Below are 15203 nucleotides of genomic sequence, written 5' to 3'. Positions count from 1 at the left end.
ACCAGCAAGCAGAGACAAGACTCGTTCCGCCGGGCTGGAGGACACGCCGCTTTCCATGCTGTGATTTCGTCTGCACAAGCGAAAAACAAACTCTGCTAGTCATAAAAGCACCGTAAAGATCATCCAGTGCCCTCAGCAAGTGCACGAAGGAGCCTTAACGCCACTCTCTTTGGCACAGCTCTAGCTTCCAGCGAGTGATGGGGAGGTGGAGGTTGGGTGCCGGCACTGCAGCAGCCTCCCAAGCTGCAGACGTCCCAGTAGAACAACCCCAGTGCTTCCCAAAACCCCCCAGACCCTCACCGTTTTTTGTTTTTAGAGCTCCAATTTCAACTTCATAACCTGGTTGAATTTCTTCCAAAGGATGCGCATCCGGGTTCGTTTCTTTACTAAAGGGCTGAGCCTGCTCCAGTGCCATGTGCTCAGAGAGCCTGTGCCGTGCTCTGAAGGACTTCTTAGCAGCAAGCAGAGAAATGAGCACACACTACGCTTGTGAGCAAGCCCTTCTGGGGAAAAAAACACACCCAGCACTATCACATGCTGTCGTCTAACCCGGACTGGTCAGCTACCCAGACAGAACTCAACGCCGAAGCCTACGGAGCTTCCAGCTGGTTATTTCCACATGCAGCACGCTGTCAACTCCTCAGCCATCGGAGAGAGGCACGGGATGCACCACGGCGAGCCTTCTCAAAGCAGAACTGCTCCGCGATTATTTTTAGTTCGCATGAAAACGAAGAGAAGAAATTGCAACTCCCGTGTCCTACACACTTGCCGGGCCCCATCTGAAGGGTAAGTTTCCAAGCCAATTATTCTGCAGTCAGGTAATCACCAGGCTGGTATAAATAGCACTTTTTTTTTTTTTTTTTTTTAAAAGCTTAAACACAGCTGCATACATGTGGGCAGGTAAAGCGAAGGGCATAATCTAGCCAAAAAGCAAACACTGTAAAAAGCATTTCCCAGGAAGAGACTTTCAGGTCAACGCAGACACCGGCAAAAACCAAGTTCAAGTAAAAGGCAGGAGGCAAAGCCAACAAACGCTCTTCTTGGGCTCACAAACAAGAAAAAAGAAGGAAAAACAGTGCTACTACAGTCAGCAGCATGAGCAATAGCACTCCCAGATGCTGACAAATTAGAAAGGTTTATGGGAAAACTAAAGAATTAATCTAGCACTAGGAAACAGCATGTAGCAGAAGGCTGCAGAAATTCAGCCCGTACCAAAGAGCGGCCAGCAGATTACTCAACCCCTGTCCACGAGTACCTACAACAGCGTTGCAACAGCTTCATCTGGCAAACAAGCCCTGGTGCCAGCTCCTCCAGCTGACGTCTGTCAGGGCCCTGGGAGCCCTACCCACCGCGTGCGGGCAGCGATAGCCCCGTGACAGGGGAACTGCTGCCACCCAAAATGTAAGCGGCGGAATAAACACGCCGACAGCCACCAGGAGGGACGCTCAAAGGAGAGTTTTGAAGCTGAAGAGCAGCACTGCCGCACGCACACAGCTCACCGTGCTGAACTGAACCCAAGGAAGCCAAACAAAATCCTCTGGGGAGCTTTGCCTTGCCCTAGTTAAGCTCCACGACGCCGGCCTCCAACAACGCAATGAAGACAAGCGCGTTCCGTGCAATTAAACCGGCAATTTGAAGTTAGATCACCGCTGGGGCACACTTCAGGGGCATTCTCTCATTCCTCTTGGACACGAGAGTGAGGCAGGACAAACACACATCTCGCCTCCTTCCTGAGCTCTCCCAGGAGCCCTTCACTCACCCACTCCACTCCCATTCCCGCTGGAAGTCCTAAGCGAAGGACAAGGCTGCCAGGGTAGGAGCACTGCCACTGTCCTCAAAAACACAAGTCTGCAATTTCTCTTCCTCCCTGCTCAGTTTTAACATGCTGAGAAGACACAGAGCATTCTCGAGGAAAAAAAAAAAAAGAGCCAGCCACATTTGTCACCTTTTAGCGTCGCGTATTTGTAACCATGCAACTCGGTGGCAAATGGGATCCAGGTTGCTATTAATAACCCAACTATTTCCCTCCTGAAAGCTGATTTGTGAGAAGGATGCAGGCATGGCGTTTCTTAAAAAACACTTATTAGCCAAGGAGGAGTCGGGGGAGTCACCGTCCTGCCTACAAGAGCGCACACAGAGAGGAAAAAGGGAGAAAACGGGGGCAGCTTCTCCAGGACAGGTCACCCGCTCTGCCCAGCACATTGCGGCCACCCCCACAGCCTTGCACAGAGCAACACGAAAAATGTGAGCGTTAAAATGTGCTCAAACCCCTGGGGAAGGGGTTTCGCGCCCGGGGAATGTGGACACGGCCCGCCCCGGAGCAAACAAGCCGCACGGAGGGTGGCAAGGAAAACACGCAGAGGACAAAAGGACAGAGCTGGGATTAGAGCGGAGTCCCTTGATCCCCGGCCAAGCGGCCTACCCGTGAGCCCACGCAGCCTCCAGAGCCAGCTCAGGGCCCCGAGCGTGCAGCACTTAGGTTATAAAAGCAGCCCTGGACGCACGCTTGCAGTGTTCTTTGCTCTGCTGGTGGCTAAAAACAATCCCTTTGTCATCAAATCTTGCTTCGGCGAGCTGACGTGACATTTTAACGCAGGAAATAAGATAATTATGGTTCAAGGTAAACAACTACGAGCGCGCATCACGAGCGGTTCTAATTTTAAGCCTGAGTCCCTCTCACGCCGTCCCTGTTTTAAAGGCAGTTTCCTCACGGGCTGCTCAGTGTGCCCGTGCCCTGTCCCTACCTCACACCGATACGGCCTCAGAAGCACAGGCAGTTGCAGCACACGTAGCCCCTACATTGGGAGCCGAGGTGAAGGCAGGCACGGAAGGAGACAAACACCACAAATCCCAAATAGCGTGAGGCAGGAGCTGGCACGGGGAGAAGAGCGAGCGCTGCACCCCACACCGCACACCAGCAGCGTGTCCCACAGCCCGAGCACCCAGCGCAGCCTCCCGCTGGCAGGGGCAGGAGGGATTCAAGTCCCAGCTCGCTGCCAGGGCACCAGCCCCCGAGCTGTTCCACGCGAGGCAGTGAACTCACCAGCAGCCACCCGCGCCGTGCCCCAACTAGCCCTCGCGCTGCCGCGCAATATTCGCGGGAGTTACCTGGAAACGAAGCCTCCCCAGCACCACGCATCGCCGCCCAGGCCTCTCCGCCAGCGCCGCTGAAGCACAACATCCGAGTGTGTCTGAACTGCAGGGAGATGGCAGGGCTGCGAGCTGTCTGCCTCCCCGATGAATCACGGCGCGCAGAGGTAGCAATAACTCTAACTACTGTTTATAGGTGCTCGTCTGGTAGGCTTTCATTCTTCCTCAGCCAGAGAAAAAGGGCTAAATTACAACCAAACGAGCACGGCTGAACGAGGGAATGCAGCAGAGCGAACGCCATGGGGTGCAGACAAAGCATTCTTAATCACTTCTGCTTACGAGAGACAGAAGTGGTCAAAACTATTTCGACAGCCCGTCGCAGGAACGCTGCTGGCCGTGCAGAAGACTAAACAGCACCAGCACATCACGTGGGGACGTCTGCGCAGCTCGGGAGAGCGATCCTCGGGCACTTCGCATCGTTACGAGTCCTCAGCGCACCCCACCCCGGCTCTGCTATTGTTGTCAGAAAGGGAACTCCAGCCAGAGCAACTCTTCCCACATTTTTTTTTTTCCTATTTTTTTTTTGGGGGGTTGGAAGAAGCAAAATGGCAACGCGGCTCAGCAAACGCGCGATTCCCCAAGCACCTCACACGGTCAGGCAGCTCTCCTCCTTCAAGAGGAAAGCCGAGCAGACTCTCGCAGCGCCTGCTGCACGGCAGCACGGGTATTTTTAGCTGCAGGCAGCTGAAGGCAGCAATATGGTGGCAATCTCCCAGGCTGAAGTTCGCCGGGGGAGGCTTCTCCCTCCTGCCACCCCGGAGAAGCCGGGGCTCGAGGAGCTGGAGGCCGCAGCTCGCCCTCTCCCCATCGATGTCCCGCTTCCCCTGATCTCCCCCAGCGCTCCCCCCCGGCTCCAAGTCACCCCCGGTGCCCGCGAGCAGCAGGGAGCAGGGGACGGTTGGGCTTTAGGAAGCTTTATCTGCGATTAACACTTCTCCGCGGCGCTGATACGGTAACGGACGAGCTGTCAGGCCCGAACTGAGCGCAAACAAGTGGACCTGAAAATATTTCCAGCTTCAAAGCGAGGCTTCAGGAAGTCAAATACTCGCTGCCACCGAAGCCATTCCGCTCTCTCGGGTAACGAATGAATGTTTAACAGAGTAATCAGCTAAGAGCCTATCCACGGAGCCCACAGCAGGTAACTCAGCCACCACACGCTCCGGTTATACACAGGGCTGTGCTCACAGTGCAACTCATCACGCAGCCCTTCAGCACTGCACCTTTGGGAAAAAAAACACCATGAAGATTTGTTCCGATACCAGCCCCAGAGCTGGGCAGGAGTCAAGGAAGGCAGCTGCCTTCGTGCTCAAGGTTTCTGGCTGGAAGCAGCTCCTGAGAGCCCTGGGCAGGCCGACACCGCAGAGCCAGCCCCAGCAGACAGCTCAGCTCAGCACCAGCTCACGGTTCCCTTCCTAGCATTTCCCTGTGTTATTATTTCATTGCTCAACTCTCGAGTAAAATAATCGCAAGTTACGAAGCATTTGGTGTGGAACAGTCGCTTTTTGAGTAGCTGAAGTTGAACAAAATTGGAGCAGAGTTCACCAAGGAGCCTCCGTGAGATCCCAGGGAACAGCCCTGCTCACAGCCACGTCGCTGCCAGCCCTTCCACTCCACGGGGACTGCCCTTTGACCACGCTTCACTCCTGCCTCCGGCACGCAGCAGGAAGCGCCGGCACGGCACAAGGCAGGGAAGCGAGCGGCGGGGCGGAGGTGAGACGGCCAGCAGAGCCCGCAGGCTGCAGCCAGGGCAGCAGCAGCTCCACCAGCACCACGGGTCCCCCGTCCCCACCTCCAGCTCCCCAAGCAGCCCAGGCCCCTCGGCAGCTCCTTTGGAACTCGCTCGCCCTCCCTGACAGCTGCGAGCCGTGCTGCGAGCTGGCGTGTAGGACTGAGCAAAACAGGGACTGATTCAGCCCTGCCTCCCCTCCTCAGCCCTACCTCCTCCGAAGGCTTTAAATAGGATGTTATCACTACTTGTTTATACGCCATTACAGAAAAATGCTCGGTTTCTTCATACTGCATTACAGAACAAAATGTTACTCAATTCTTTCCGTAAAGCACCAAGAACCGACTGTGAGCCCATATGCATCCGAGCGCATCCACGTGCCGGGATAATCTGCCGTTACGTAAGGGACAATTGGCGCCTGCCCACGAAGGGGAGGAAGGAAAGGGCCAACGTACAAATCTTCCTTAAGACCTAAATCCCAACCAAACACGCATTTGGGGGAATCTGATTCTGGAGGCAAGCGAAATTGATGTTCCCGAGTCACCATTTCGGGGTTCGGCCATGGGAGCACAGACCAAAGGAACTCCCAGGTGGCTGATCCCCTCTCCTTTAGCTCATCCCAGTGAGCAAAAATGAATCGTGAGCAGAACGGCGAGCTCCATTTGAGCCAATCCCAATGCCACCAAGAGGAAAGGCAGAGTCCAGAGGAACAGCAACTGCAGCATGGGACAGACACGAGGAGGCCAAACGGAGGGGTGCAGAACCCAAACCCCACAACAGCCAAACTAAGTCTGTGTCTGCCCCGCTTATCCACGCTTAGCCAAAGCGTGTGTCCCTGCAGGCAGGGCTAAGTGCTCGGGGATAACCCTGCAGGCTGAGCTCCCCAACCTTCCCCACGGGCGTGGGGTGGAGGAACGGGTACCTGAGGGGCTGCAGCCAGCAGAAGGACACGCGTTGTTACCAGGAGCCCATCTTTACGCGCAGTAAGGCTAACGAACATCTCCTCGCGGCGTTTCAATGCTGAAGGTCTGGAGCTGAACCGGGTGCCACAGAAAGCACATGCTAACCAGGCTGTGACAGCAAACAAAATGAAAATTGAAAACGAAGCCTAGCTGATGCAAGAGCAGCAAATATCAATTCCGGTCTTCTGAACACCCAGGCGGTCCTCACGACAAAACTTCTGCGGCACAGAGCAGCACCCTGGGTCGCTCCGAATTTGGGGCCGAGGCACCCCAGGCACCTCCCAGATCACCCAAACCAAGAGCCTCCTGCACGTAACCGCGGGTCCTTGGGCGCGATGAGCAGAGGTCCATTATACAGGCACCGCATAACCCAGCTCCTGGCAGTCGGCACTGCCACATCGGCCTGCGTTTCTATAGCAACCGGGGAGGAAAATATAAAGCAAATTACGGTTAAATGAAAATTATTCTCCATGACAATATATGTTAATGCAGGGAGATTTGCAAAGCCATTCTGGATAAGAGTGTTTACATTCACACATGTGTTTACAGAAATAAATAAAGGGGAGATGTAACAGCTAATGGATCTCCCGGAGCCGGGGATCGCAGCCAGCCCTTTTTTTTTCAAGTTTTCACGTATTTAGAATAAAATCCTTGCTGCTAACAAAGCGAGCCACCTTAATGCAGGTATGTGTGCACTTGGACACGGGGCAGGTCCTGAGAGCAGCGGTTTTCCAGCAGATAGAACTGCCTCCGAGCGTGGCGATCCTTCCGTTCCCGGGCTGCAAACAAAGGGCGCGTTTGTGCCTCCTCATCCCAGGAGAGGAGGTTTGAAACGAGCGGCTAAGCCCCTCGGAATATTTATAGAGATCTGACTGGGACTGGAATAGTGACTTGTTTTAATCAGCTCTAACTTCCTGACGGAGCGCTGAAGGGGGTTTTATACCCCAGGATTCGCAGCGCTCGCACCCTGCCGCGGTTCAGAGGCAGCCCAGGGCACGGGAGCGCGCTGCCAGCCCTCGGTTTTCAGCATTAAGGCTCAGAAAGGTGACCCCACGCTCCTCCACAGCCCTTCTTGCCGGGGAACCTATCTGAGACTTTGGGCATCTTCTGAAGCATGAGCAAAGTTCACTGGCAGCCGTTTATTTATTTTTTAATTCCCTTGGCTCGTGCCCAAAGAAGAGCCCGAGGAAGACGATCAGGCTAGGGACTGGCGCACGGTGTCCCCCACGCCATGGGGACGGCTCGGGGCTCTGCACTGGGACAAAGCCCTGGGAGGAAGGCAAACACCAGGTCCTCGGGGACAGGCAGAGGAACACGAGGTGCTGCTTGCACCACACAGCGAGCTGGGACCATGGCAGGCAGCGTCCCCTGCATGGGCACGTCCAACCTCGCTCCACGCGCGCTGCCTCTGACCTCGCAGCCTGTCTCCTGCCTCCACCTCCAGCACAACGCCTGAATCATGAGGATCATAACTTTTTATGACGGTGGGAAAACTGCAATATTCTCCGCGAGCTCGCTCCACCCTGCGCATAAAACTGCTCAGAGGTTCAGCCATAAAGCAAACTCCCTCCTTTGAAGTCCGGCTCCGGGCCCCGTGCGGATCATGACGCTGATGCAAAGCGAGGCAGCGCGTTAACGTTTCACACAGCCACGCCGGGGGAGCAGCGCGTTCATCGCTCGCTGCCACTGCTGACAGCACTGAGGCAGGTCAGGAAGTAGCCGGGTAAGGAGAATCCTTCCAGGTGAGCTTGGTGACCCACAGACCCCGCACACAGCCAGGTGTATTCCGGTCATGCTCTGCTCTCCCCGAGGACCACTTGGTGCAGAGCCCATGGCAGCGTTACTGCTCTCCTTTCGGCTCATTCAGCCACTGATCCCAGCCCAGCAAGGCACGCAGCTCTCCCCACACACCGCAGAGAACAGCCGCCAGCCTCAGCCCGGAGAAATCTGCAGCTCACAGCACAGCAGCAGTTGCTAGGCTCCTCCGCAAGCCTCCGGTAGCTGCTATCTCTGCGTCCCTACCCAAGCTCCTTCCTGCAGCAGCAGAGGGGCTGAACGTTGCTTTCAAAGTACTTTAAAGCAGGCCACACGTCTGCCCCAGCACGCGGTTGCATTCTGCACCCGTTATGTGCACAAGCAGCGTGCCCGCAGGGTGCTGAGCCCCCCAGGCCACCAGCACCATCGGGCCGGGCACCACAGCCCCGTGCAGAGCAGCCTTTGCCCCTTGCTGTGCACAGCAGCAGCCCCCCCAGCCCCCAGACCCCTCTCCCCTCACCCCCTGGGCTGCCCACCCCATTTTGGAGCCGTTTCCTCCCACCACGCCAAGGCCCAGCCCAGATCTCGACAGGGAGACGGCGACGCACGATGAGCTCAGAGAAGCAGAAAGGCAGGAAGAGGAGCGAGGAGACATCAAAAGGCAGACTGGCTAAAATTAGAGCCGAGGGCTCTGGCTGAGGAGGGCCAGAGGAGGCAGCGCAGCAGCTCTGAGAGGAGATCCCAGGAGAGGGAGAGGCAGAAGGGAGATGGCGAGGGAAGCAGGAGAAGCCAGCAGATGGAACGGGCTGCAGAAGTACATTCAGCATTTTAAGACTCTAACCTAGGGCTTTCGAACCAACCAGCACTGCTCAGCACGCCTGGAAAAAGCCACAGAGCTGCCTTCTTCCCCAACCCCTCCTCCCTTGCACAAGGGAGGGCTGAAAGGCAACTCAGCTCACCACAGAACACGTTTAACACCCCAGCACCAGCGCTAATCACAGGGAAGGCACTTGAATTCAGCCGTGCCCCACAGCAGAGCAGCTCGGGCAGCGCAGGGCACCCCAGGCCGGGGCAGAAGAGCAGAGCAGCAGGGGCCAGGAGATCTCCGTGCAGCCCCTAGCACGCCAGGAGCCTCTGGTGAGGAAGGAAAGCGGAGACACAGCAGCTCTCAGCTGCCCTCCTCCTCCCAGCCTGTTCTCGGATGTCCTTTCCGAGCGGGCAGGACAAGCAGCCGCACGAGCTGGAGTCAAAGGCGAGCCTCCAAGGCGCGCAGGGTTTATGTTTCCAAACCCAGCTCGCGCCTTTGGCTCCGGGCCTGCCGACACACAGCGGGGCAGGACGGGTCCTCACGCACCCAGCACCCACCCCAGGACACCAAATGGCACAGTGGCATTTCCACAGCTATACGCACCAGCAGGATGTGCTCCCCCAGAGCACCCCGCACACCAGCAGCAGGACTGGGAAGGGGCGGCCCCATCACCGTGTCCCCGAGCCAGCAGCACTCAGTGCTGAGTGATCCCACACACCTGGGATCCATCAGCAGCAGCCACCAGCTCGCAGAGCAGAGGGCAGCCCGAGGGGTTAAAGTCCAGCAGGGAATTCCTGCTCCTCGTAGGACCCCCGTGCCAGCGGGACATCGGGGCCGCAGCCCCCGGGACCCCACCTCGCCGCCTCCCCCCCGCTCCAGCCGGCCTGCAGAAAGGCAGCGAGCGCCGCGGGGCTCCTGGCACAGCTTGTTTACACAGAGCAGGTCACAGGATAGGCTGGAAGGTGCAAGCAGGATATGGTTTTTACGGCTCTGAACTCCTGCCCAGATAAGCTGATAAGGCTGGGTGCACTGCTCACCCGGGGGCAGGGGGCACCTTCGTGTCTGCTCTGCTGAAGGCGAAGATGGACCACGAACTGCAATTAAGGAATTTAGCGTTGATAGCAACGTCTCCATTCACCTCGTTTTCCTTCAGAGCCATTCTATGGTGTTTTTTTTTCTAATAGTGCTCCTGACTGCACTCTCACTTCCCTGGGAGGTGCCCCAAGCAGCATAGCATCACCAGCACCCAGCCCCTTGCTGCGCAGGGGTGGCAGCTCCCCAGCACCCGCTGCCTCCAAATCAGAGCTCTTTTTTTTTTTTTTTTGAGGGTAACACCTTCCTACCTTGCCATGTTTGTGACACAACATTAACAGCTTCACGTTGTTGTTGGGGAGCTGATTTTGGGCCCCCACACAGCTGCTGGTCTCCCCGAGTTCCTCCAGCACCGCTCTCCAGGCAGGGACACGCACAGAACTTGTCTTGGACAAGGTAAAGCCAACGCAAGAGGAGAGCAGAGGCCTCCTCGCTGCTCACACCTAACAAAAACATCAGCTTCCTCCCAACCTCGTGGAGACAAGGCTGCGTTCACACACGCTGGCAAGTGCTCGACCCTTCCCTTTCCACGCTCTTCTCCAAGCTCTGGTCACCGCACAAGGAGCGGGCGCCGTGTCTCACGCAGCATAGCGGACACCTCAACGCTCCCACAAGGTGTCCAATGCCGTCAGCTCGGGTTTACCAGCACCGAGCTGGTGCACAACCCGTAGCTTTGTGAAACTACAAACGGGCTAAGTTTGGTTTTCTTCGAGTCTGCCTGGAGATTTGGGGCAGATAAATAATTCAGCGCAGGAACGCCGGCACCGCACGCGTCCATATGGCCGGGCGACGCAGACGGCACGACGCGCTCCATCACCGCCCCGACAGCGCCTTCAACCCTGACCCAGAAAAACACCGCTGGCTTCTGGCTACCCCAGCCACTTGCTCATGCTGGGGCAGGGTCTCTCCTCCACAGACCACGGTTTCGGCCTCTGTAGGCAGCAGCAGAACCACAAGGAGCACAAGAGCTCATCCACACGGCAATGGGATCCCATAGCCCTGCTCTGGGGCCACCCCACAGCTCCCTGCACCCGACCACTCAGCTCACGGGGCACCCGGGAACGAGGGGAAGCCCCCAACAGACCCAAACGGGCCCTCGAACAGGACTGCTTCCTTTGCTGACCCCAATTATTCCCCCAGTTTATTAAAGAACTCACACACGCAGGAACGTTAACACCCCGAAGAGCCATATAAACACAGCGAGTCCGAGGGCAGCGCTATAAACAGAGCTAATGGAACGCGGCGACTGGAAATGGATCCTGAGAGCTGCCAGATCAAAGCGCCATCCTTCTCCTGGAAGGGCTGCGCTGCCCTTGGAGCCACGGCGCTAATGCCGTCTATAAAAATATTTTGCTGAAATAAGGGAAGAAACGGCAGCGTTTCATCTGGCCAAAGGTGCGAGGCTTTTATGGGATTAGCCATTCCACACGCGGCATCAAAATTAGAGCAGATTTTTGAAAGCCCTCAGCCCGGCTGACGGAGGCTACGCAGCGCAGAGCATGCGCCCGCTTCCTCCACGCACGCTGCATGCCGAACAGATTTTTCGCTGCTCTTAGCATTTAAGCTCCTTTTTTGCTTTTATTTTTCAGGCACTTGCGAAGGATTACAAATTGGCATCACCTACAACGAGTCACAGACGAAGCCAGCACCGCCGCCCAGACTCCGACAAATTAAGCTGCTGAAGAAGCCACCCCACAGCACCCGTCCTCACGTGGGAAAGGCAGAAAATCACAGGTGCAGAGGGGCGCAGAGAAGCAGCCTCCGGCCCACGGGCACCGAACGCTTCCTACCCCGCGTCACAGCGGGGCACCGGGACAGCGCCGAGCTCAAGCGGGCTTTATTGAGGCTGGAGCTGCACAAACCCGCACTGTTCGGGGCGCTGCCGTTGCGGAGAGCTGGCCACAAGGCTCCCCTTTCACGTTCACGCGAGTATTTTCTTCTCACGGCGCATCAGCGGCATACAAATTACATAAGACTTGGCTGGGAAGCGAAGGGCTTCGTGCCCTCGGCGAAGGCAGCTCCTCGCCTCTCATCTCTCTCGCGGGGAAGAGAAAATATTTAAAGGCCGCATACAAATCATTCCTGCCAAGCGTCGTGCAGACTGTTTAAATTAGACGGGGTAAAAATACACGCAAGTTTATCACGAAACACCGAGACCTTCGCCATGGAGACACCGCTTTCTCCCGGCAGCCTTCTCCAACGGAGACGCGCGCAGCTCCCGGTCACGGCGGAGGCAGCAGACACAGCGCCCTGCCAGGGCAACGCGATGAGAAGAGGCACCAAAAGGCACCGGGGAAACGCTCCCAGGTATCGTTTACCCGGCCCCGCTGCGAAGCGCCGGTACCTGCCCCTACTTGCCGCGGGCCTCCCCGCGTGAAGCCTTCGCGGCAGGGCAGGGTTGCGGTGCGAGCGCAGACTGCCGAGCCGGAAATTCAGGTACTCGAGACGTGGGGCCAGCCTCGCAAGAAAGCTGCCACTCGTTAATTTCATGAAACATAATTAAGCAGCTCCGGTCCCGCCAACTGCCTGCCTCTCCTTGCAGGAGGAGTTGAGCGAGCCACCACGAGGCCGGCCCAGCCGCCACTCACGCCGCCCCCGACGTTTCCCCCAAGGCCGCTGAGGGCAGCAGGCGCCCTTTCGAAATAAATACCGCCATTTCCTCCCGGAGACTCGGCGCTCTTCCTCCTCCTCCTCCTCCTCTTACTCACGGCGAGGATCCGCACCGCGAGCCCCCAGGAAGCAGCCGCCCTGCTCACATCCCCTCGCCCCAGCCACCTCCTCATTACAGGGCAGGGCTTTCCCCTAACGTTCCAAAAAAGCAGGAGGGTGAAAACCTGGTAGTGCTTCAAACGTGTGTCCGAAAGCCACAACACCCAGACAAAGAGCGCGGATTAAACGCCGCCAAGATAGACTCGTCAGGAACCTGGCTTTGAAGTATCTGCAGGAAACGCTGTCAGCGCGCAGCCATGTTACAATTACACAGTTAAAATAATCAGCGCCAGTTGTAGGCAGCCCATCTGGTTCACCCGGAGCGCTGCTGGTGCAGTATTGATTAACACGACCGGTCTGCACTGACCCCAGAGAAATACATTTGTCTGCTCTGCTGAGCAGAGAGCGCGCCGCACGGCACCGCGATACGCTCCGCTTTGTTCCACGGCGTTGGGAGCGGGGGGGTTTAGTCAATTAAAACAAAAGTAGAAAATGAAATAAGCTTAACGGGTCGACTGCCACACAGGAAGGAAGAACCGAAGGCCAGCACTTTGATCAAGGGGGGTTTTGTTTGGGGGTTTTTTTGGTGATCTTTTTTTGGCTTGAGTGTTCTTCCCCCCCCAAACCCAATCCCCACGTTGGACAGCCCATACATTTAACCCTGAGAAAACGCTGTAACAACGTCGTAAAACCAAAAAGCAGCACGTAAAAAAAATAAATCAATTCACCCTGAGCCACATTTTCATGAAATGGAGACGGGGACAAGAGTTCACTTCTAAGAGCAGCGCTGGATGGCAGAACCAGTTGGGGAACGCTTCGCTCCACACCTCCAGCTCCCAGCCTGCAGGGCCAGGCCTCCGCAGCCACCACGGAGAGGAGGCACAAGCACACACACAGCTGGGAACGGAGCGAGTCGGGGGCAGAAACCACAGGGCTCACACGCCAGCCACGCTCTAACAGCACTCGCTGCAGAGGCGACCCAGGCTGCTGCGAGCCGGAGCCTCGCCACGCACCCAGACGGGGCTGGGGGTGATGCAAGCCCCAGCCAGCCCGACGGCACGGGCTCGCAGCAAACTTCGCTGAAACCCAGCAAAGATGCGCCCTGGCAAGTCCCAAAGCTCCTGAGCTCTCCTAGAGGCAAGTCCCAAACCTCCCCGGTTCTCCCAGCACCTGGCAGGGAGGAGGCACGCAGCAGCCATGTGCTGGAAGAGCCGAGCCCCCAGCTTGGGGATGGAGGCACAGAGAGCCCCGAGCGTGTGCCCACGTGCAGGGACCACCCCATGGGGCTGGGGGCAGCACCAACACTCCCCCCCCAGCTCACAGAAGCCCCCATGGAGCTCGGCCCCAATTCCACACCACGGTTTCCCAGCCCTTGTCCCACCACGGCCTGGAGAAGTGCTCCAGGAGGCACCCTGAACGTGCTGCTGAAGCCATGCTGCACGAGCGCCAACTTTTCCTTTTTAAGTTAATCAAGGCAAATATTTAGCTCCTGGTGGAGCACGCACAAAAGAGCGCACCGAGGCCGTCCCAAAGCGCGCGGGAGTGAATCGCCCTCCCCCCCAAAAAAAAAAAAAAAAAAAAGGCTGGAATTGTGATTACATAAAGCCCTTCGGTCTTGGGAAGGGACCAGAAGAAGGCCAAAGCCGCGCAGCTCCGGGCTCCTTCCATTTGCCCCCAGCTCAGCCCCTCGAGGAGCTGTGCTGGGGGGTTGGGGGGGGGCCTGGAGCTCCCCCAGCCCTGCCTGGAATTCGCTCCCCCGGCGCTGAGAGAGCACTTTGTGCGGGGAGCCGGCCGGGGGGAGGATCCCAGCCCTGCAACCGGAGAGCAAAACACACCCGGGGGCCGCCGGCCCGAGCCAATCCTCGCACATGCGGCCCCCGGAGCCTCCGCGGGGAGGGAGGGGAAGGGAGAACGGGAGGGGGGGGAGGGCCCGGGCCCGGCCCCACCGCGGGGCAGCTGCTGGGGGCGGCGGCAGCACCGGGAGGGGGGGTGGGGGTGGGGGTGAGGGTTAGGGCCGGGGGGCACAAAGGCTGGATGAAGCTAGTAGGGGGGGGGGGTAAATAAATAAATAAATAAATGAATAAATAAAAGAAATAAATAGATAAATAATTAAATAATGCAATAGATAAATAAATAAATGACCGGGCCCGGCCGGCTGGCGGCGGCTCAGCCCGGGCTGCACGCACACGCGCGGGGCTCTGACGCCTCCCCGGGCTGATGAAATGGGAAGCGGAAATTACCGAGAGGGGCGGCCCGGGGCATTGTTTTCCCCCCCCCTTCCCTCCCGTTTCTCCTCCCGGTGCTGCCCCCCCCCCTCCCCGCAGCACGACGCCCCCCGAGGTAACGGGGGGAAGGGAGGGAGGGGGGGCAGGGAACGGCCGCGGCTCCCGGCCCCGAGCAGCCCCCGGTGGCGGCCCCCTCCCTGCCCCCCTCCCGGTAACCCCCGGGATCACCGGGGACCCCCCCGGCCTACCGATGAGCCCACCCCCCCCCCGGTACCGGTAACCCCCGGTATCACCGGGGATCCCCCGCGTGTTACCGGTAACCCCCCCGTATTACCGATAACCCCCCCCATTACCGATAACCGCCCGTTATTACCGATAACCCCCCCCCGTTACCGATAACCCCCCGGTATTACCGACACCCCCCCACACCACCGGGCACCCCCCGGTCTCACCGGAGACCCCCCCAATCACCCCCTCCCCCCTTCCCAACCCCCCCCTTAACCCTTAACCCTCCCCTTAACCCCAAAACCCCCCCCCCGGTTCCCTTTCCCCCCCCCCCCCCCGCCCCTTACCGGCTCTCAGCGGCCTGAGGCAGCCCGGCGCGGGGGGGAGCGCGGCCTGGCGGCGGCTCCGCCGGCCCCGCCGCATAGAGGAGAGAGAAAGAGGCGGCTGAAAGGGGCGCAGGGGGGCGGCGGGGGGCTACTGCTGTGGCGGGGGGGGGCAGCAGCGGCCGCACGTCCCGGTGGCGGTGCCGGTGGCGGTGCCGGCCCCGCGCT

General features: G+C 58.2%; 1 protein-coding gene across 2 annotated transcripts in view; it reads right to left on the bottom strand.

Annotated features, from left to right (window-relative positions):
• The window catches only part of ANKRD11 (ankyrin repeat domain containing 11), a 111544-nt gene extending 96341 nt beyond the window's left edge, over window positions 1-15203 (bottom strand). The window contains exon 1 of one of the 2 annotated variants that reach the window (XM_084533000.1): window positions 15000-15203. The gene's annotated coding sequence lies outside the window, so the exon portion shown is untranslated. Of the gene's footprint in view, window positions 1-3108; window positions 3432-14999 lie in introns of those variants that run through there. The other variant, XM_084533001.1, reaches the window with a different exon arrangement.

The sequence above is a fragment of the Aythya ferina genome, assembly GCF_964211825.1.
Source record: "Aythya ferina genome assembly, chromosome: 12".
NCBI classification, from domain to species: Eukaryota; Metazoa; Chordata; class Aves; order Anseriformes; family Anatidae; genus Aythya; species Aythya ferina.
Note: the sequence above shows the minus strand (reverse complement) of the source record. Positions and strands in the feature narration are given on the sequence as shown.